This window comes from Bufo bufo, chromosome 4, assembly GCF_905171765.1.
Source record: "Bufo bufo chromosome 4, aBufBuf1.1, whole genome shotgun sequence".
In the NCBI taxonomy this organism is placed as follows: domain Eukaryota; kingdom Metazoa; phylum Chordata; class Amphibia; order Anura; family Bufonidae; genus Bufo; species Bufo bufo.
Genome location: NC_053392.1, coordinates 69,475,002 through 69,498,510, shown reverse-complemented (window position 1 = coordinate 69,498,510; position 23,509 = coordinate 69,475,002). Strand labels below are relative to the sequence as shown.

At 45.1% G+C, this 23,509-nt stretch overlaps 1 protein-coding gene across 1 annotated transcript in view; it reads right to left on the bottom strand.

Moving 5' to 3' along the window:
* VSNL1 (visinin like 1) overlaps positions 1–21,247 on the bottom strand; it is a 161,629-nt gene extending 140,382 nt beyond the window's left edge. Inside the window, exon 1 of the mRNA XM_040427360.1 lies at positions 21,021–21,247. The gene's annotated coding sequence lies outside the window, so the exon portion shown is untranslated. The remainder of the gene's footprint in view (positions 1–21,020) is intronic.
* Between the last annotated feature and the right edge of the window lie 2,262 nt (positions 21,248–23,509).

Genomic DNA, 23,509 nt, shown 5'->3' with positions numbered 1-23,509 from the left:
TGTGAAATGAGCCAGTAGTGCACATACATTGTCTTCTAAATGTGAACTGAGCCAGTAGTGCATACTCTATGTCAACTCGGCCTGTAGGGCACACTCTGTCAGTTGATGGTGAGCTAAACCAGTAGTGCACTTTCTACGTCAGCTAATGGTGAACTGAGCCAGTAGTGCTCCTGACGAAGCCTCTCCAGGTGAAACGTACGTCGAGGTGCAGCTTTTAGTCACACGCTCTGGGTCCAGCATATCATGGGTAATACATGTTTTGTTGTTTTGCTCAGTTAGTTGTTATTTTTCCTTCTATATTTCTATTACCACTTGCACTTGGCACACTTGGCTATGTGCATACTTTATGCGGCCATCCCAGGTCTTTGGGTGGGCTAGTTTGCCTTGTGCAATTTGTACTTTTTTTTTTTTCATTTTTCTTTCTGTGCATACAACATACATACCAGTACATGTTACTTTGAGTGAACCTACAGTTCTCATAATTTTCATGCTGATGTATACCTAGGGCTGTGACCTCTTTTCCCTGCCAGCTGGGTGTTTGGGAGAGAGGTTGTATCTGACCTCCTTACATGAGGTCTCCCCCCCTCCTGTACACTTGTGCCTTATGTCTCATATAGTATTTGTTATTTGATCATGTCTTAATAAATTACATATATTTTATATGTGTGTCTCCCACTTTTCTTTGGGGTTATTGGTTTTGTTTTTGGGTTGGCTCAGTATATCATACTAGACCCCAGTGTTATCTACACATTATATGTGAGTTTTTTCTTATAGGTTGGTCTTCCTCTACACCTGGACAACTATGCTGCAGATGAGCTATGACTTTCAGTACATTTTTGTACCTCCAGTTCAAGAAAATAATTCTCATGAACTTAGGAATTAACAAACCCCTCACATGATGACCTCCTGTTCATAGTTTTAGTTGCAGATCTGCTAAGTCCTGGTCTCCTCTTCTGCCGTCCAAGAGGCCACCCTGCTTCCGAGACTACCTGGTGCACAGCGTGCTTCGGTAGTCCAAGACACTTCCTACTTGTCGCTTGAGCAGTGCTGGCCAATCCAAGAACAGCAGAAGGCGTCTTGAACTACCAAATGCACAGCATGCACAAGGTATCTGAGAAGAGATGCAGCCATCTTTAATGACAGATAAGGAATCCTGGAATTGGTGGATCTGTAGCCAAATATATGGAAAGGAAGTCACCATGTTAGTGTTCTGTTCATTCCCCAGTTAATATGATTTTTTTTGCTTTGAGGGTTACTCTATTGGAAGTATCTAAGTATCTCCCGGCACTTTGGGCTTTATCTGTTGAGCATCATGAACACTTTATTGAAATCACCCTATACATACACCCCAGCTCCTAGAATAGACTGGGTAGACTGGCATGTAACAGTCTACCCAAGATGCTTTTCTACACCTCAGTTTTTAAGGTCACCATTTGGGGGGGTACTATCTATCCTTGGGGAGACAGCGCCTTAATCAGCGTGAGGAGACTTATAGGCCATACATGCTCCTCTGGAATTCTGGTAAGGAAGGGATGAGAATGAGCTCTTAATCTCTGCCTCTAATGACTCTTTAAGGTCACCAGACACTGGGTTTGTCACTATGAAGGACCAGAACAGCAGGAGTAAGACACTTTTCAACTTCATTTACATTTTCTACTGGGGTGCAAGGCTTTTTAAACTTAGCGGCACAGGTGATTGCCAAGAAATGAAGTGCACCAATCACTTTGGCCTCATGTGCATCTTTATAATTCAGTCTGCAAATGATGGATCCACAAAATATGGATACCTTTCGTGTGGACTCCGTATTTATCTCGCACCCATCAATAGAAATCACTATTCTTGTGCGCAATACGGACAAGAATAGGAGATGTTTCATAATTGGCGGAACGGGCACATGGATCTGGAAAAAATCTGGATGTGTACTGTACATGGCCCCACAGAAATGAATGGGTCAGTGTGCTATCTGCAGAAAAAGTAGACAGTACACGTATGAGAAATATGGTTATGTAATGAAGCCTGAGGAACACAACAGTCCAGTATTGGTTTTGTTGGCCGTGTTCATGTTTAAAGGCTATGAACACCTTCAAGGGCATTTATTTTTTTTATTCTAGCATTCTACTCATTTGGGTCTAAAAATCATTCTTGCAATTGGTCTTTATTAACCGCCTCCAGACCGCCTAACACAGGATCGCGTTCCGGAGGCGGCAGTCTCAGGCAGAGTCACGCATATACGCGTCATCTCGCGAGACGCGAGATTTCCTGTGAACGCGCGCACACAGGCGCGTGCGTTCACAGGAACTGCAGGTAAGCGAGTGGATCTACAGCCTGCCAGCGGCGATCGTTCGCTGGCAGGCTGTAGATGCGATTTTTTTAACCCCTAACAGGTATATTAGACGCTGTTTTGATAACAGCGTCTAATATACCTGCTACCTGGTCCTCTGGTGGTCCCTTTTGCTTGGATCGACCACCAGAGGACACAGGCAGCTCTGTAATAAGTAGCACCAAGCACCACACTACACTACCCCCCCCGTCACTTATTAACCCCTTATTAACCCCTGATCACCCCATATAGACTCCCTGATCACCCCCCTGTCATTGATCACCCCCCTGTCATTGATCACCCCCCTGTAAGGCTCCATTCAGATGTCCGTATGTGTTTTACGGATCCACGGATCGGATCCGCAAAACACATACGGACGTCTGAATGGAGCCTTACAGGGGGGTGATCAATGACAGGGGGGTGATCACCCCATATAGACTCCCTGATCACCCCCCTGTCATTGATCACCCCCCTGTAAGGCTCCATTCAGATGTCCGTATGTGTTTTACGGATCCACGGATCGGATCCGCAAAACACATACGGACGTCTGAATGGAGCCTTACAGGGGGGTGATCAATGACAGGGGGGTGATCACCCCATATAGACTCCCTGATCACCCCCCTGTGATTGATCACCCCCCCTGTAAGGCTCCATTCAGCCTAGGTGGGCAAATGGGCCCACATTCCAAAGAGCACCTTTCGGATTTCACAGGGCATTTTTTACACATTTTGATTTCAAACTACTTCTCACACATTAGGGCCCCTAAAATGCCAGGGCAGTATAACTACCCCACAAGTGACCCCATTTTGGAAAGAAGACACCCCAAGGTATTCCGTGAGGGGCATGGCGAGTTCCTAGAATTTTTTATTTTTTGTCACAAGTTAGCGGAATATGATGATTTTTTTCTTTTCTTACAAAGTCTCATATTCCACTAACTTGTGACAAAAAATAAAAACTTCCATGAACTCACTATGCCCATCACGAAATACCTTGGGGTGTCTTCTTTCCAAAATGGGGTCACTTGTGGGGTAGTTATACTGCCCTGGCATTTTAAGGGCCCTAATGTGTGAGAAGTAGTTTGAAATCAAAATGTGTAAAAAATGGCCGGTGAAATCCGAAAGGTGCTCTTTGGAATGTGGGCCCATTTGCCCACCTAGGCTGCAAAAAAGTGTCAAACATCTGGTATCGGCGTACTCATAAGAAGTAGGGCAATGTGTTTTGGGGTGTCTTTTTACATATACCCATGCTGGGTGAGAGCAATATCTCGGCAAAAGACAACTTTTCCCATTTTTTTATACAAAGTTGGCATTTGACCGAGATATTTATCTCACCCAGCATGGGTATATGTAAAATGACACCCCAAAACACATTGCCCAACTTCTCCTGAGTACGGCGATACCACATGTGTGACACTTTTTTGCAGCCTAGGTGGGCAAAGGGGCCCATATTCCAAAGAGCACCTTTCGGATTTCACTGGTCATTTTTTACACATTTTGATTTCAAACTACTTCCCACACATTAGGGCCCCTAAAATGCCAGGGCAGTATATCTACCCCACAAGTGACCCCATTTTGGAAAGAAGACACTCCAAGGTATTTCGTGATGGGCATAGTGAGTTCATGGAAGTTTTTATTTTTTGTCACAAGTTAGTGGAATATGAGACTTTGTAAGAAAAAAAAAAAAAATTTCCGCTAACTTGTGACAAAAAATAAAAAGTTCTATGAACTCACTATGCCCATCAGCGAATACCTTAGGGTGTCTACTTCCGAAATGGGGTTATTTGTGGGGTTTTTCTACTGTCTGGGCATTGTAGAACCTCAGGAAACATGACAGGTGCTCAGAAGGTCAGAGCTGCTTCAAAAAGCGGAAATTCACATTTTTGTACCATAGTTTGTAAACGCTATAACTTTTACCCAAACCATTTTATTTTACCCAAACATTTTTTTTTTATCAAAGGCATGTAGAACTAGGGTTGTTGCGGGTATCGAAATTTCGATACCCAATCGATACTTTTGTCCCGGTATCGATACGATACCGGGATTTCCGTTTTTTCGATACTGGGCTGCGCTTCTGCGCAGTCTAGTATCTCTGAACATGAGCGCGCTGCTATCGGCGCGCTCATGTTCTCTCTCAGCAGCACGGGAGAAGGAAGCTGTCCCTCCCTCCCCCTGTGCTGCTGCCGCTGACACCAATGAGAAGAGAGGGGCGGAGGAGGGGCGGCAATGAGAAGAGAGGGGCGGAGGAGGGGCGGCAATGAGAAGAGAGGGGCGGAGGAGGGGCGGCAATGAGAAGAGAGGGGCGGAGGAGGGGCGGGCGCACTGTGCCACCAATGATAGGATTACTATCGGAGCGATGGGAGGAGACATCAGCTTCACTAGTGGGCGTTCCTTTTCCCTGCGCTGCGATTGGACAGCGCTACAGCCAGGGAGAAGGAACGCCCACTAGTGAAGCTGATGTCTCCTCCCATCGCTCCGAGAGTAATCAGCAGCATGTGGAGCAGGAGAGGAGACAGTAATGGGGCACTGCGGGCGAACGGAGCGGCGCCCAGGACTAAATGGTGAGTGCTGAGACATCGCTGGGCGCCGCTCTGTGTGGCCTAATAGTGAAAGTCTGGACTCATATACAGTAGTCAGTCTTTAACACATACAGGAGGCGGGTGCCGGCAGCAGAATCGCATTGCCGGCACCCTGCCCCTGACAGGGAGCTGCGATCAGCGGCAGTTAACTGCCGCTGATCTGCTAGTACCCGCCTCCTGTATAAAGGGGTAAAATCATTGGTGGTGCAGTGTGCCCCCCCCCCCCTCAATCCCCCCATCCCATTAAAATCATTGGTGGCACAGTGCGCCGGCCCCTCTCAACCCTCCAGTATTAAAATCATTGGTGGCAGTGGCCACAGGGACCTCTCCACTCCCCCTCATTGGTGGTGCAGTGGCAGCTTCTGATCGGAGCCCCAGCTGTGTAAGCCTGGGGCTCCGATCGGTTACCATGGCAGCCAGGACGCTACAGAAGCCCTGGTTGCCATGGTAACATCCCTGATGCTGTGTGCACAAAGCACAGAGCAGCAGGGACAGTGTGGAGTCCTATTCACCCTGATAGAGATCTATCAGGGTGAATAGGAAAAGGGATGAAAGATCCCAGGTTCTAGCCCCTAAGGGGGGAAATAGTTATTAAATAAAAAGTGAAAAAAAACAAAACACTAAAATATGAAGTATAAATCACCCCCCTTTTCCCAATTTCACATATAAAATATATAAATAAACATATTACATCGCCACGTCAGAAAAGTCCAAACTATTAAAATATAAAAAAAAAATCTAGGTGGTGAATGCCGGAACAGAAAAAATAAAATAAAAACTGCGCGATTCGCCATTTTTAAAAATGAGGAATGCACGTGGCTTTTTTTGTTTATTTTTTTCGCGTGGTATCGAATGGTATCGAGTATCGCAATACTTTTTCATGGTATCGAAACCGAATCAAAAATTTGGTATCGCAACAACTCTATGTAGAACAATAAATTTTGAGAAAAATTTATATATAGATGTCGTTTTTTAAAAAAAAAATTACGACTGAAAGTGAAAAATTTCATTTTTTTGCAAAAATTTGGTTAAATTTCGATTAATAACAGAAAAAGTAAAAATTTCAGCAGCAATGAAATACCACCAAATGAAAGCTCTATTAGTGAGAAGAAAAGGAGGTAAAATTCATTTGGGTGGTAAGTTGCATGACCGAGCAATAGACGGTGAAAGTAGTGTAGGTCAGAAGTGTAAAAAGTGGCCTGGTCATTAAGGGGGTTTAAGCTAGGGGGGCTGAAGTGGTTAAAGAATTTCAGCCATTTTTGAGAAAGAGGTGAAAAATTACTTTCTGTTTACTGATCCCATCAGCTGAAGGCTCATGTAGAGCTCTTATCTCTGATCTCCTGACCTCATAAACACTCGTTATAGCTAAAATCTTATCAAACTGCTAAGAATATGGCTTAAATTAATGTTTATGAGGCCAGGAGATCAGAGACGGCTCTACATGGGCCATCAGAAGTTATTTAACCCCTGTATCTCAAAAGAACTGCCGACATTTTTTAATAAAGAACAATTGTAAAACTGATTTTTAGCCCAAAATGAGTAGAATGCAATAATTAAAAAAACTGCCCTCGAATAACCTTTAATTAAATGCAAATGTTGCGAGTTGGCATGTTCGGTCAGGTGGGAAGAAAGCTCATCATGTGACGAATGGCATAGCTTCACTCTCCAGCTAGCAATGTACACAGTATCCAGGAGCTCAGTCGTCATGTTCCTATAGTCAGCAATAGTCATCATGTGTGATACAATCCTGTTCTGCAGAAACGGAGCACTAACAAAAAATAAAATAAAAAAAATACAAAATGCCACACTTTGCTAAAAGCATACAACACATCATCATTCATGCAGTACTAATGTAACGCTGAGGGAGAAAAAATGCTAACATTCCCTGACTATCGACTGTTTTGCTGGCATTTAAAGGAAAATTCCAGCCAAAAGTGAAAATTCAGCTAGGGGAAAAATATCTAATCTTCTGCATGACAGCAGACAGGACGCCATGGTTATTCCATCTGAGGATGTAGAGCTCGAAATCTATGGAATATCCACATTGCATTACAGTTAAGCCTCATTCGCACGCCCGTGTCCACGCTTAAATCCGTGAAAAGGTGATCGGTGATGCCTCCGTGAAGATGTCCGTGATGGATCCGTGTTGGGACTGTGTGTCCGTTTTTTGCGGTCCGTTTGTCATCCGTGTTTCACTGACGATGAACAGCTGAAAAATTATTTTCAAAGCATCTCTTCCTAATGATTAGGGATCGACCGATTATCGGTTTGGCCGATATTATCGGCCGATATTGAGGATTTTGAACGTTATCGGTATCGGCATCTATTTTGCCGATATACCGATAACGTATGGGGAACACAGAACGCGCTGCTGACAGCGCTCTCTGTGTTCCCTCCGCAGCACAGGGGAGAAGGAAGCAGTGTCTCCTCCCCCTGTGCTGCTGCTGCCGCTGCCGCCAATGAGGGGATAGAACATAAGAGGAGGGGAGGGGCTGTGGCCGCTGCGCCACCAATGAAGATAAGCCTTTCATTCATTCATATACAGGAGGCGGGAGCTGCAGAATCACATAGCCGGCTCCCGGCCTCTATGAGCAATAGCTGCGGTCCGCGGTAGTTAACTCCTCAGGTGCCGCGGATCGCAGCTACCGCTGATAGAGGTCGGGAGCCGGCTATGTGATTCTGCAGCCAGCTCCCGCCTCCTGTATATGAATGATCGATAGACTTATCTTCATTGGTGGCGCAGTGCGCCCCCCCCAAGCCCCCCAGTATTAATCATTGGTGGCGCAGTGCGCCCCCCACCCCCATCCCAATCCCGGCCAATAGTAAAAACATTGGTGGCGCCGGGCGCCCCCCCCCCCCCCCCCCACCCACCCAGTATTAATCATTGGTGGCAGTGGCCACAGGATCCCCTCTCCCCTGCTCCTCCGATCGGAGCCCCAGCTGTGTAATCCTGGGGCTCCGATCGGTTGCCATGGCAGCCAGGACGCTATTGAAGCCCTGGCTGCCATGTTCAGCTCCATGCTGCTGTGTGCACTATGAGCACAGAGCAGCAGGGACAGTGTGAGATCCTATTCACTCTGATAGAGATCTATCAGGGGGAATAGGACAAGGGTTCTAGTCCCTAAGGGGGTTAAAAGTTAGTAAAAAAAAAAAACACAAAAATATTAAGTATAAATGAAAAAGATTTATAAAAAAAAATACACATTAACAATAAACAAAAAAAATACACATTAACAATAAACATATTAATTTTCAGCAGATTTGTGTAGGAATTTTTTTTTTTTCTCAAAAATGAAAATTCCCAGAATATCGGTATAAATTATCGGCTATCGGCCTGAAAGTTCACAAATTATCGGTATCGGTATCGGCCCTAAAAAATCAATATCGGTCGATCCCTACTAATGATCCATGAAACACAGATGGCATTTGTAGTTTTCATGGACCCATAGACTATAATGGGCGTGACGGACAAAATAGAGCATGCGTGCTAAAAAAAAACGGACCCACAGACCGTGCTAAAACACTGTGTGAATACACACATTAAAAATCAATGGGGACGTATGCTGTCCGTGGAGAACACGTACAGCGCACGTCCGTGGACCACTGACGTGTGAATGAGGCTTTATTAGTATTTATGTGAATTTATGTCTAAGGGTACTTTCACGCTAGCGTTATTCTTTTCCGGCATTGAGTTCCGTTTTATCCCCATGCATTCTGAATGGAGAGCAATCCATCAGAAGTAAATGTTGTAACATATGGAAAAGGGCATCTCTTCACCTGCAGGTTCAGTCATCAAACAGTAAATATTCAGCTTGGAAGCGAGGGGAGGGGGGAGATGCAGCTGCAGCTCTTCACTTTGGGGAAAAGAAATAAAGACCCAAAAATGCAGGCTACATACACTACTCGCCTAAGCGATTGGGATTTTATATCACGGACAGGTGGTGTCATTCTCTATACTGGAGAAAGGGCTGATGACCATTAATGGTGACAAAGGCTGAAGGCAAAACTGGACCAAGAATTTGGAGGACGCAATAGAGTAGTCCACCATGCTGCCAAGAAGAAGTACAGAGATGGCAGGCAGGTGAAGCCTGGGCTCCATCTGCCTCACTGAACCTCTGAGGGATATGTCTGAATATTACCTTTACCGTATCCCTCTAGCAGAACCAGGATGTACGGTACACAGCCCCGAGGAAACTTTTTTCTTGTGAAAGGGTTTGTCTCATCTAAGACACTGGTGGCATATCGCTAGGATGTGCCATCAATGTCAGATAGGTGTGGGCCCCACCTCTGTGACCTGCTCCTAACACCAGAATAGGAACCCTATAGTGAAAGATAGCCACACTGCGCAAGCGTGGCCACTGTCTATTCACCGGAATGGGAGTTCCAAGAATACAGGAGTGTCGGTTCAGTTATTTACGGCAGTCCCATGTGGTGTGCCCTCAATGGAGTTGAGCTGCAATACCAGGACAATACCTGTCCATAAAGAGGTGGGCTCTATTTTTTTTTTTTAAGAAAGGAGCTATAGAAAACTATTTTGTTAATTTCCGAGCTTTAAACAAGTAATTTTTCAGGATGTATCTTGTGTCTGGAGACATTTTCCATACAGATCAAATTTTGAACTTGAGATTATTATTGTTTTTTGATAGTTTTTCTATTATGGAAGTGGCGGATAACCCTAAACACCAATCCACTGTCATCCTTTGCTTCTAGTCTTTAAAAAAAAAAAAATTTACAAAAATTTGGTTTGCTCAATATACTGAAAAGTACACTGCGTGCAGAATTATTAGGCAAATGAGTATTTTGACCACATCATCCTCTTTATGCATGTTGTCTTACTCCAAGCTGTATAGGCTCGAAAGCCTACTACCAATTAAGCATATTAGGTGATGTGCATCTCTGTAATGAGAAGGGGTGTGGTCTAATGACATCAACACCCTATATTAGGTGTGCATAATTATTAGGCAACTTCCTTTCCTTTGGCAAAATGGGTCAAAAGAAGGACTTGACAGGCTCAGAAAAGTCAAAAATAGTGAGATATCTTGCAGAGGGATGCAGCACTCTTAAAATTGCTTCTGAAGCGTGATCATCGAACAATCAAGCGTTTCATTCAAAATAGTCAACAGGGTCGCAAGAAGCGTGTGGAAAAACCAAGGTGCAAAATAACTGCCCATGAACTGAGAAAAGTCAAGAGTGCAGCTGCCAAGATGCCACTTGCCACCAGTTTGGCCATATTTCAGAGCTGCAACATCACTGGAGTGCCCAAAAGCACAAGGTGTGCAATACTCAGAGACATGGCCAAGGTAAGAAAGGCTGAAAGACGACCACCACTGAACAAGACACACAAGCTGAAACGTCAAGACTGGGCCAAGAAATATCTCAAGACTGATTTTTCTAAGGTTTTATGGACTGATGAAATGAGAGTGAGTCTTGATGGGCCAGATGGATGGGCCTGTGGCTGGATTGGTAAAGGGCAGAGAGCTCCAGTCCGACTCAGACGCCAGCAAGGTGGAGGTGGAGTACTGGTTTGGGCTGGTATCATCAAAGATGAGCTTGTGGGGCCTTTTCGGGTTGAGGATGGAGTCAAGCTCAACTCCCAGTCCTACTGCCAGTTTCTGGAAGACACCTTCTTCAAGCAGTGGTCAGGAAGAAGTCTGCATCCTTCAAGAAAAACATGATTTTCATGCAGGACAATGCTCCATCACACGCGTCCAAGTACTCCACAGCGTGGCTGGCAAGAAAGGGTATAAAAGAAGAAGATCTAATGACATGGCCTCCTTGTTCACCTGATCTGAACCCCATTGAGAACCTGTGGTCCATCATCAAATGTGAGATTTACGAGGAGGGAAAACAGTACACCTCTCTGAACAGTGTCTGGGAGGCTGTGGTTGCTGCTGCACGCAATGTTGATGGTGAACAGATCAAAACACTGACAGAATCCATGGATGTCAGGCTTTTGAGTGTCCTTGCAAAGAAAGGTGGCTATATTGGTCACTGATTTGTTTTTGTTTTGTTTTTGAATGTCAGAAATGTATATTTGTGAATGTTGAGATGTTATATTGGTTTCACTGGTAAAAATAAATAATTGAAATGGGTATATATTTGTTTTTTTGTTAAGTTGCCTAATAATTATGCACAGTAATAGTCACCTGCACACACAGATATCCCCCTAACATAGCTAAAACTAAAAACAAACTAAAAACTACTTCCAAAAATATTCAGCTTTGATATTAATGAGTTTTTTGGGTTCATTGAGAACATGGTTGTTGTTCAATAATAAAATTAATCCTCAAAAATACAACTTGCCTAATAATTCTGCACTCCCTGTATATTGGATTGCCAGCAATTTGCAGCGTTCGGATTTATAAAGCCAAGTAAAAAAGCTTCTGGGAAAGGTAAAAGACTTTACCTGGGGAACGAATTTACAGAGGACCTGTCTGCTGGATCAATCCTAATAAACCAAGTGTACTGTCTGGTGTGGTTGATCCTGCTGATAAAAATAATACCTGAGAAAATCGGTTGTGGCGTTCCCGAGACTTTTATTCTTTGTGCAAATGAATGTTTCAGTGCACCGAGAGGTGGGACCTAGCCAGCCAGTGCACCTCTGCTTCTCAGGTTTCTAGTGCTGACTACGCCCCTTGGGGCACTGAAGCCCTCATTGTCATACAGTATGAAAGTCTCCTTTCTCGGGAACAGTGTGCCTTGTTTAATAGGGTCGATCCTGCTGACGGATGCTCTTTTAAAAGGTGTCTTCATCCAATTAGAGATTATGGTCTACTACATACTGAAGGCCTTCAGAACTCATGCACTGACAGAAGAGACTGAGGCATGACGTGTTGTCAATGAATTTCTAGAAATCTTTAACATTAATCTCAAAATGACCTTTGGTAGACCCATATGCCTACTTACCTTACTACTCGTTTTCAATGATGAGAGGGGCCCACTGGAGAGGAGCTCATACACATGAAGCAGTCCTACCGTTGGGACCCACATCTATATTGAGAACGGAGTAGGCAAATTGGTCGCTGGAGGACTCCGGTCCGGCCCCCACCAAGTCCTCTCCCCATAGAAGAAAATGAGAGCACACCGCGCATGACTGGCCACCGCTCCCATTCATTTCTATGGCCCTATGGAAATAGCCAGCGGTGGGTCCTAGCAATATGCCCCGATTGTCTCAGATGAGACAACCCCTTTAACGGTGCTTCCTGGGAATACATAATTTCTCAAAGGTGCAGTCAGCCTGCCTCCCCTACTGAATGGGTCATACTTACTTGCTCCCCATCGCTCCGGTCCTCCTCACTTGCTAGTGTGTCTCCATCTTCCAGTCCAGGGTCTGTTTTCTTCCTCCCGACATGGTTACCTCTTCAGCCAACCAATAGCTTTAGCGCTGACATGACTCTGGTAGACAACACTTTTAATCAAATATGTATGGGCGCCTTTTTTATTTTTTTACACTCTTAATTAATTTTTTACACTCTTCGGTGTCTGCTCTTGGGAAAAAAATAGTAAAAGCATTGTTTTCTCCAAGGAAGGGTTACCAGAGGTTACTAGCCATCTCACTCCTCCATTGGCCAAGCGAAATGTGCTTTGTAATGGGGAAATTGGGAATGTTAATTTCCTACCAAATTTTTTTTTTTACTTATGAGTAGAAGAATGGTGGAGGCTTCTTGGCAAGAAAACTGTTGAAGGTTCTCTCACCAGTAAATGGGTAGCCATGCTTGTTAACAGGATAGCTAAATCACACTCTAATGTCTATAGGTGGAGGCCAACACTGATGTCTGTTATTTGGGAAATCACTGAAGTACTGGATTTCATCTGGTTAGCAATGCAGGAAGAAGAACTGAAAGGCAAAGGTCTCTCATTTGCGGAGGCCCCTGTGCAATTGCCTATTTTGTCCTCCCTATAATCCACCCGTGAGGGTTGATTACTACAAATCAATACTTTACCTTGATTTAAAAAAAATACCTTACTACAAGGGTAAAGGTAAATAAAATCCAACCACCACCCAAGGGCATACAAATCCTAAAGTGGGATGGCACACAAAACATTTCCACGTGACGTCGCTTTTGTTTGTATGGACAACATTTAGACCACGGGCTAAAAAGAGGAATTAAACTTTTTATCTCCTATGTTTTCACAAAAACATTGCCATGCGCTTAGGTTCTCTCAACAAGAAGGACATTATTCATGCCCAATGATGCCAGACAACTTCCTTGGAGACCAAAGGTAACAAATAAACTTTCACCTTGCTCCCACCAGCATCATGCAGGCTCCTGAAAGCATAAGATCCTCACACGATCATCTACTGCAAGTACAATATTGTAAAAGCTAAACAAAGACCGGATGGATTAAGAGGAGCACTAATCCCAAAATGGAAACTTGTAGAGGTCAACAGTAGTTTTAGTTTTGGCTCCGTACAGTGATGGTAACTTATTTGCTCAGCTTAATACTATTGCCCCATGTCTTCTGTCACCTTCCAAATTATTCTTCATCCCTAGGAGGTCACCTGGTAGGAAGCTTATTGCAGATAAAGGTCACCTGTGACTGGGTATCTAAGAAACATGGAGGACATATAAATCACATACCCATCTAAAATAAAACTCTAAAACAAAATTGTTGAAAAAACATTGGAGAAACCCAGAGATACTTAAGCTCTGCAATTGTAATTCTGCAGGTGGGTGACTTTGGACCAGACCTTCTCAAAAGGTCAACTTCAGCCATTTTTCTCATAAGAAACAACCTCTTTAAAATGATAGCCGCAATGAAAATGTAGTATTATATGGTGACCATTCAGATGAAAGGCCGTCTATATAAAACAAGGATACCTCAAGTCTACCAGAGCTGGAGTCACTCTCTTTTGAAACTTATAGATGGTGGTTCAAAATAGGAAACCAAAGGTTAGGCAAGGGTTGTCCTAATAGGACAGCCTTGTAATGGGACGGTCAAACCAAAGACATTTGTGACATAAAAAAAGATTATCCGTCCATATAAAACAATGATACCTCAAGTCTACCAGGGCTGGAGTCACTCTCCTTTAAAGCTTATAGATAGCGATTTGAAGTGGAAATCAAAGGTTAGGCAAGGGTTGTCCCAATAGGACATCGTCTTGGGACGGTCAAACCAATGACATTTGTGACACAACAACAGAATATCCACCTCTGGGACCAGAGAATCAGGAGTTCCTTAACCCACATTTTACAATAGCGATCTCATCAAATAGAAGGTGATACCAAGCAGAGCTGGCCTTAGGAGTGAGGTCCATGGCAGTTAAGGAAAGCCAGGTCTTCTACTACTAGGGTCTGTTCACACAATGGATTTTAACGCAGTCAAAATCTACTATGTACTCTGCTGCTTTTTCTGCCCTGGTTGTTCACTTTTGAATCCCGCAGAGACTTGGCTCTACTATATGGAGCTAAACTGTGAGCGGACACCTACCGTCCGTCTGGACACCATGCCAAGAAGAGACATGTTGCTTCTTGGCGCGGCCATGGCAATAAACTGCTGGCCCAGGAACTGCAGCGCTGCTTCTTATTAAAAATAATAGAAAGCAGATACCACCCCACCGGAATCCACACCAAAGGTCTGCTGTGTGAACTGGCCCTTAGAAGCCACTGCCGGAATTCTTGCCACAGGAACCTTGTTCTCCATTTAGGTGGGGTACCAGAGGTATTGAGGCATTTTTAGCATATTCTGTGTATAAGGTCATAAATATCAGTATCTTAAACTGTAAACGGTAAAACAATAAAAAACATTTAATACATTTAAGTGTATTCCCTCTGATCGGGATTTAGAATTAGTCACAGATTTCAAAGTATTGTTCAAGAGGGGATTTCTCCTGTGCTCGGTGTCTCCACCTGGTGACTGAAACATGTATGAACTACAAGATGACAACCACTTTACACACTCTTCCGGCCCACAACCTCCAGCCCCCTCTAGCTCGGGCCCTTGGACATTGTCCCAATAGTCAATCTGCCCCTGAAGCAGAGTATCTCGCGCAGTTTGGTGATCCTAAGGACACGTTAACCCCCTACCAGTTTTTGTAGTGGGTAACATTTCAGAAAATCCAGCTTTAAATCAAATTCCAGAATATTTTGAACATTATTCAGCTAAATAGCATTTGAAGGCCTTAAAGGGAAGCTGTAATAATAAAAATGTAGTGCAATCTGCAGGCAGCATGTTATAGAGCAGGAGGAGCTGAGCAGATTGATATATAGTTTTATGGCAAAAGACTCAGTAAAACTTGCAATTTATCCATTTAAATGTCTGCTCTTTCTGAGCTCGGCAGCCATGATGCATAGACAGTAGTCAGTAACCGATAGCCCCGCCCACAAAGCTGCTGAGCTCAGAAAGAGCAAAGGTTTAAATGAATAAATTACGCGTTTCGCTGAATCTTCTGCCACAAAACTATATATCAATCTGCTCAGCTCCTTCTGCTCTGCAACATGATACCTTGCATTTTCATGGCGTCGGGTACCCTTTAATTCTACTAGGAAATGTAGTATTTTTTATGTTTTTGGCACGTATCATGTGTCATATTTGCAAGGCGGGTTTGTCAATGGCAAACTATGACAGGGCGGTCTATTCATGAGGAGTTCTGGTATAATAAACTTCCTTCCTTCGCCATTGTCAGGCTGTCACTTCTTCCCAGAACAATAGCAGCCGACACAAAAACTATGAAATTATGCAAATTTTAACTGAAAAATGTGTCAATTAATTATAAACTATACGTAATGAACGCGATTCAATGGAGGGATTCACAAAGGAAGAAAGAGATCTAAAGTGCTGCACGTAGCTTAACCATATGCCTTTAAGGAATTTTCCTCCAATCACCATCCATGGTCATGCATTTGATGACATCATGTGACATAATTACATGGCCACCTCGCCTTGGAAAGGTGGGTGACCGTTGTTGTGGTCAATAAATGGTTAAGTCCCCAATTTTATTCGCTTAAGGGCTCATGCACACGAACGCCATCCGCAAATTGTGGATCTGCAAAACACAGATGCCTCCAGGGTGCCTTCAGCAATTTGCGGCCCATTATAGAAATGCCTGTTCTTGTCCGCAAAACGGACAAGAATAGGACATGATCTATAATATTTGCGGGACCACAGAACGGAGCAGCGGATGCGGAGAGCACACGGAGTGCTGTCTGCATCATTTGCGGCCCCATTGAAGTAAATGGGTCCGCATCCGAGCCGCAAAAAATACGGCTTGGGCGCGGAACCAAACCACGTTCGTGTGAATGTGCCCTAAGTATACCTATAGGGGGAGCAGAGGCAGCAGCTGGGTCCTAGTGCCCGAAGTGGCCTGAAGGATCTTGGCAGTATGACTGTTGGGACCCCCACCAATCCCGAGAACGGGGGTCCTAATGTGGAGCGACAGTTATTGCATGCGCCCTGCCACTCCAATCTCCAACAGTCCCTACTAAGAATAAATGGAGCGGTAGGGGGCATGTGTCTAACAGTGTCCATGAAGGTGTCCAGAAATGGCATGTAAAGCAAGTTACTACCGCTGTGTGTCAGTGTTTACTGCAGTTGCGGGATTCTATTCATGCACCGGGAGCTGCAGTGCAAGGAATCGTCATCAGCAGGCTGCTCTGGACACATCAAATTTGACATCCTTCAGATGCCACAGGATTGCCCATTATCTACCTCTGTCATGAATCAATCGGCCACCTATACGGGCTGCTTCCATGGTGACCAGATGGCAGGCGGCGGCATTTATTGTCACCCACCGACATGTGCCGACAATACCGAAAAATCATTCCACAGCACTGGAAAAATCTCCATCCTACCAAGCAGATCCGCATCAGGTCAAAGGGGGATTTCCAGCTTCAACACATTGTACATTTCCAACATGCTTCCTGTATCACTTCCTCATTCCTTTCAAGATCTCTGCTTGCTGTCATTCAATGGAAATATTCCTTGTTTACTTCCAATGGATGAAAATCAGTGGTTAACGGATAGATCAACAAGATAGATCCACTGACGGATTGCAGGGTGGTCGTAACCACGGAAACGAGCAGTGTGTAATGTAATGGAAAAATGAATCCAGCCAGCGAAGGAGGCAATATGGACAGTCACAATACATTAGTAAGTGCCTTGTATTCACTTTCTCTACATGATAAATGCTACTTGCTGAAGTGAGAGAACTCCTTTAGGGCTCATTCTTTGCATTCCGTATATGGAACCATTCATTTCAATGGTTCCGCAAAAAAAAAACTGAATGTACATTCCGTATGCATTACGTTTCCGTATTTCCGTTCAAAGATAGAACATGTCCTATTATTGCCCGCAAATCACGTTCCGTGGCTCTATTCAAGTCAATGGGTCCGCAAAAAAAAAACGGAACACATACGGAATGTACTCCGTATGTCTTCCGTATCCGTTCTGTTTTTGCGGAACCATCTATTGAAAATTTTATGCCCAGCCCAATTTTTTCTATGTAATTACTGTATACTGTATATGCCATACGGAAAAAAAGGAACGGAAAAACGAAACGGAACTGGAAACACTACTAAAACAAAACAGAAAAACTGATCCGTTAAAAACGGCCGCAAAACACTGAAAAACCCATACGGACGTGTGAACGAGCCCTTTAGAGTCGTAGAAAGTTCTGCAACAAAATCAGCAGCATGTGAAGGCTCCGTAACAAGGGGGGGAGTGAAGTCAGGTACAGATGTGAACGGGGGTCTCTGGAAGTCCTGCCTCCCATCTCCACTGAGCGTCTTACTGGCTGTTGTAACTTGGTTAAAGCAGAAGCTGGGGGGAGCAGGCTCAGCGCAACAGGGCTCCTCTCCACACGCGGTAAGTATGTGTGCGGATCCGTTCAGATAATACAGCCGTCTGCGTCCGTTCAGAACGGATCCGTTTATATTATCTTTAACATAGCCAAGACGGATCCGTCTTCAACACCACTGAAAGTCAATGGAGGACGGATCCGTTTTTCTATTGTGCCAGATTGTGTCAGAGAAAACGGATCCGTCCCCTTTGACTTACATTGTGTGCCAGGAAGGATCCGTTTGGCTCAGTTTCGTCAGACGGACACCAAAGCGCTGCAAGCAGAGTTTGGTGTCCGCCTCCGAAGCGGAATAGAGACTGAACGGAGGCAAACTGAGCGGATCCTTTTCCATTCAGAATGCAGACTGATCCGTTTTAGACCTTGTGAGAGCCCTGAAACGGATCTCACAAACGGAAACCAAAACGCCAGTGTGAAAGTAGCCTAATGTGTGTGCGTAATATGTATGTATATGTACATTACAAATACAAGCATACTAATGTGTGTGTATGTGTGCGCATTATACGTATACATGTATTAGTGATGTACTATCTGTGTGTGCAGTATACACGTAGCTGCGCCATGCGTCTGTGTGGTATAGCGGTACTTTGTCGGTGTGATATAGCACCGCCATGTACGTGTTACTGACCACCCACACCGTATCTGCGGCCCTCCCTCTGTAATTGGGAACGTATTGTAACACATCTGTGATTGGTGAGGACTTCCGTGAGAAGATGGTCAGTGGTTCATCCATGAAGATGTCCACGAAGGATCCGTGTTCGGTCCATTCTTTGCCCTCCTGTATCATCCGTATTCCACTGACAATTTTTTTCCCAGAGCAGGAAACCACGGTCCGTGGAAAACCAGTGACGTGTGATATGTGACTGGTCCTTGGAGACCGGGGACAGCACTCGTCTGCTCTGGTGGCCATACACTCCAAACCAGCTGAATTCGGCAGGACCAGGCGCTCGTCAAATACCTATGGCGGCGTCCCAGCAGCAGACGTCGGGGGCAGTCAAGCACTTGGCCAATATCTATCTAGGCCAGTGGTCCACAACCTTCAGCACTCCAACTGTTGTGAAACTACAACTCCCAGCATGCTCCATTCATTTCTATGAGAGTTCTGAGAAGAGCAGAGCAAGTATGCATGCTGAGAGTTGTAGTTTCACAACAGCTGGAGTGCTGCAGCTTGCTGACCCCTGATCTAGGCTACCAGAGTGTCCATTACATGTAAGTTCTTATAAAGGACAGCAAGCAGAGATCCTGAAAACAATTGATATAGTGGATAGCGTTACACTATACAATAACTAACCTTTATCTGAACACGGAAACCCCTTTAAGAACTGTCTGACAACCAACATGGCCGACGTTAAACCTGTGGGGCACATTACACCATAAATAATCTTTACCTGCGGAAACCCCTTTAAAAAGTGTCTGACAACCAACATTAAGATACATTCAGCTCTGCTACATCTGACCAACTCCGTTATGTCCTATCTGTCTAAAGACATTGTGAATTCCAACGCAGTCCCTAAAGATCTGACCGGTCCGTGAAGGTCCCCCGCACGGATGCTCTGCGACATGAGGGGTCTGCTGCCGCACGCGTCACGTGCCTGAGCGGCCTTTATGTGCTGCAGCATTCACCGCTCACACGTACGCAGAAAGTGCGTTATGATAGGAAATATTGCTGCGGAGTTCCCTGCGCGCCCCACCACAAGATTATATGATAAACGGATGTTTTCACTGGTATAAGGCTACAAATCCTACGCGCTGATGTAGCAGAGCTGACTGCGCTAGGATTTTCAAATAATGGCCAGGATCTGTCACAGATGGCTAACTCAGCCGCACAGCATGAACCCACTCAGCTCTGCTACATCTGCGTTTGAACAAAGGCATTTTAAATATTCTAAATGGTTAGAGGAGGTCGGGTAGGTGACTACGAGACACAGAACGGATGCCATAGGAAAGCAGGCAGCGTGAGGGGTGTATGTCATGTCCACAGGAGAGTCTGACTGCAGAGCGGAGCGGGGGGACACCGCAGCGATGGGGAGAAGGGGGCGCCACTGAGCCGATGCCTGGAGCCTTCACTCTCCACTAACAGCAAGGTCTCTAACAAATAACCTTAATCACTGTCCAGAGGTCATTTCCTCCTCACATTTCCTTTCCAAGCAGCGGATGATGACTACTACCCGGTGTCTGCTGGGGCAGAGAACCACAGCGAGCGGATAATGTCACCGCCGCGTAGCAGACACTACTACAGCCTAATAATCACCAGGCTGGGCGACTTATGGGGTTTACGGGATAAGAAGCAAATCCTCCGAAAGGAGCAGATGTATATAATAAGAGGGAAAAGAGGAAAAATGAGTAAAAAAAAAGAGGGGGAAAAAAAAAAGAGGAAAAAGCTGAGAAAGATAGATAGATATGAGAGATAGATATAGATGGATATACAGGTATATAGATATAGATAGATAGGATATACAGGTAGATAGATAATAGATAGATATAGATAGATAATAGATAGATAGATAATAGATAGATAGATAGATAGATAGATAGATAGATAGATAGATAGATAGATAGATAGATATATAGATAGATAGGATATACAGGTAGATAGATAGATAGATAGAAGGATATACCAGTAAATATATATATATATAGATAGATAGATAGATATATAGATAGATAGATAGAAGGATATACAGGTGTATATATATAGATAGAAGGATATACAGGTGTATATATATAGATAGAAGGATATACAGGTGTATATAGATAGATAGAAGGATATACAGGTGTATATATATATAGATGGATATACAGGTGTATATAGATAGATAGAAGGATATACCGGTACATATATATATAGATGGATATACCGGTACATATGGGATTTCCCAGCCCTCTGCAGCCATTTTCCTCCCGGATTACAGGCAGACACATATATATATACTGTGGTTATAATCTCCAGACAATTATAAAGCCTCCCCCCCCCATTAGCCGCTCATACCCGGAGCTCGGGCAGAATTCACACCGGCGGCACGTGCGGTCACGCACCCTCCCCACCTGTCCGGGTGACCCGGCTGGCAAGTGAGGGGTTAACCCCGCTATGACCTTGGCATGACACCCCCATCTCTGCCCATGGTGGGGGCTATGCCGCACCTCCAGCGCCCTGATCACACAGGATGCGGCACCGCCATACATGTACGGATACAATGCAGATGCCACATCCATGCTGCAGTCACACGGAGCCACAGATGTAGTACGGGGCCCCCTCCCTCATCTGCAATGTCACCTACACATTCCATACAGCAGCGGCACTGAGGATGATGGGGGTGATTGACACTTACACGGGGAGCGATGCGGATGGTCGCGCGGTGCACACAGCCCTCTGATCTCTGGGCTAGGGGCTTGCAGGGGTCGAGCTGGCAGTCAGGAGGTAGGTCCCGGCCGTGCTTGCTGGCGGTAAGTCCCTCCTGGTCGGCGCCTGCTCTCCGCGCTGCCTCCGCTCTGTGCTGCAGAATTGGGAATCCCGGACAAAATCAAGGCTCCCTGGAGCCGCAGTGCGCAGGCGCGGTGAGCAGCAGCCTCCTCAGCCTCACTCCTCCTCTGTCTCCAGTCTCCTCCACTCCTTGTGTTCTGTCCTCCCCCAGTGCCCACCTAGATGGCTAGATACCCACATTGGGGGGATTCACCTGCAGTCATCCTCCTCCTCCTGGTAGGTTGTCCCAGGTGTGTGGAGCCATGCTGACTGCAGTGCATGGAGGGGGCGCGGGGGAGGATCCATAGACGGTCGAGGTGGTCCCACAGATTGGGTTAAAATCCAGGGAATTAGGGACCGGGGTAGTACTTGGAAGTCTTGGCCATGTTCTTCCAACCAATGCTGGACATTTCTAGCCGTGTGAGGTCACATTGTCTTGCTGCCCAGAGAAGACAATCAGCATGTATGGGTGTATGTGATCCGCAAGAATGGAGTCCTACAAAAATTGGCTGAGATTTCCTTCCACATGGATGAGTAGGCCCAGAGAATGCCACGAAAACCTTCACCAGACCTTGACGAGGCCACCACCAGCTTGTGTTCTTCCAGCAATGATTGCAGGCAGTTTGTCCTCTCATGTTCCTCGCCTGACACGCCAACATCCATCCCTTTATGACGCTGAAAACTTGACTCGTCGGAGAAGACAACACTTGGCCAATCACTGGAGGTCCAATACTGAGCCTTTTAGAGGCCGAGTGCCCAAACTGCAACCCGAAACCCACTCATTTATAGCAAAGTGCCAACAATGCAATATAACCTGAATACAATATAGTATATATCTCATGTACTTCATCCTATAGCTATAATAGCCTGCCTACATACAATGCGCTGCCTGTGCTGAAGAATGGCAGGAAAAGTCTAAGGCATATTGATAAACCATAGAGTTTTTCTAGCGTTTGGGTGCCCACTGAGAGGGCTCTGAGTGCCGCCTCTGGTACCCGTGCTATGGGTTCGCGACCACTGGTCTAGGGTCTGTATACATGAGTAGTCTAGTTTGAGGTGTGTCTTAAGAGGAAGTCTGATCTGGGGTCTGTATTGAGGGGTAGTCTGTTGTGGGGTCTTTCTTTATAAAGTAGTCTGGTCTAGGGTCTATATTAAGGAAGAGTCTATATGGAGTCTGTATTGAGGTAGAGTCCGGTCTTCACTTCTGTATTAGTTGTAGACCTCGAGAGGGTCCTTTTCGTTTAGGGAGTTTAGTTTCGGGGTCTATATTTATTTAGGAGTTCTGAGATCTGTATATGTTTAGGGAATCTGGTCTGGAGGTGTGTATTAAAGGGGTATCTCCATCTGGGACATTGATGACATGTGAGAAGGAGTATTTTGGGGGGGATTTTATGTGATAGACCAACACAAAGTAGCAAGTACAGTATGTGTGAAGCCAAAAGAAAATGATACACGGTTTTCAATTTTTTTTTATAAATAAGTGTGGCGTGCATTTGTATTCAGCCCCCCTGAGTCAATACTTTTTAGGACCACCTTTCGCTGCAATTACAGCTGCAAGTCTTTTGGGGTCTCTACCAGCTTTACATCTAGAGGCTGAAATCTTTGCCCATTCTTCTTTGCAAAATAGCTCAATCTCAGTCAGATTGGATGGAGAGCGTCTGTGAACAGCAATTTACAAATCTTACCACAGATTCTCAATGGGATTTAGGTCTGGACTATGGGCCATTCTAACACATGAATATGCTTTGATCTAAACCAGGGATGTTCAACCTGTGGGCCTCCAGCTGTTGCAAAACTACAATTCCCAGCATGCCCTAATAGCTGTAGGCTGTCCAGGCATGCTGGGAGTTGTAGTTTTGCAACAGCTGGAGAGCCGCAGGTTGAGCATCCCTGCGCTAAACCATTCTATTGTAGCTTTGGCTAGGGTTGTCCTGCTGGAAGGTGAACCTCCGCCCCAGCCTCAAGTCTTTTGCAGCCTCTACCAGGTTTTCCTCCAGGATTGCTCTGTATTTAGCTCCATCCATCTTCCCATCAACTCTGACCAGCTTCCTTGTCCCTGCTGGAGAAAAGCATCCTTGCAGCATGATGCTGCCACCACCATGTCTCACGGTAGGGATGGTGTGTTCAGGGTGATGTGCAGTGTTAGTTTTCTGCCACACATAGCGTTTTGCATTTAGGCCAGAAAGTTCAACTTTGGTCTCATCTGACCAGAACACCTTCTTCCATGTTTGCTGTGTCCCCTACATGGCTTGTGACAAACTGCAAACAGGGCTTCTTATGGCTTACTTTCAAAAATGGCTTTCTACTTGACACTCTTCCATAAAGATTTGCAAAGTACAGGACTAATAGTTGTCCAGT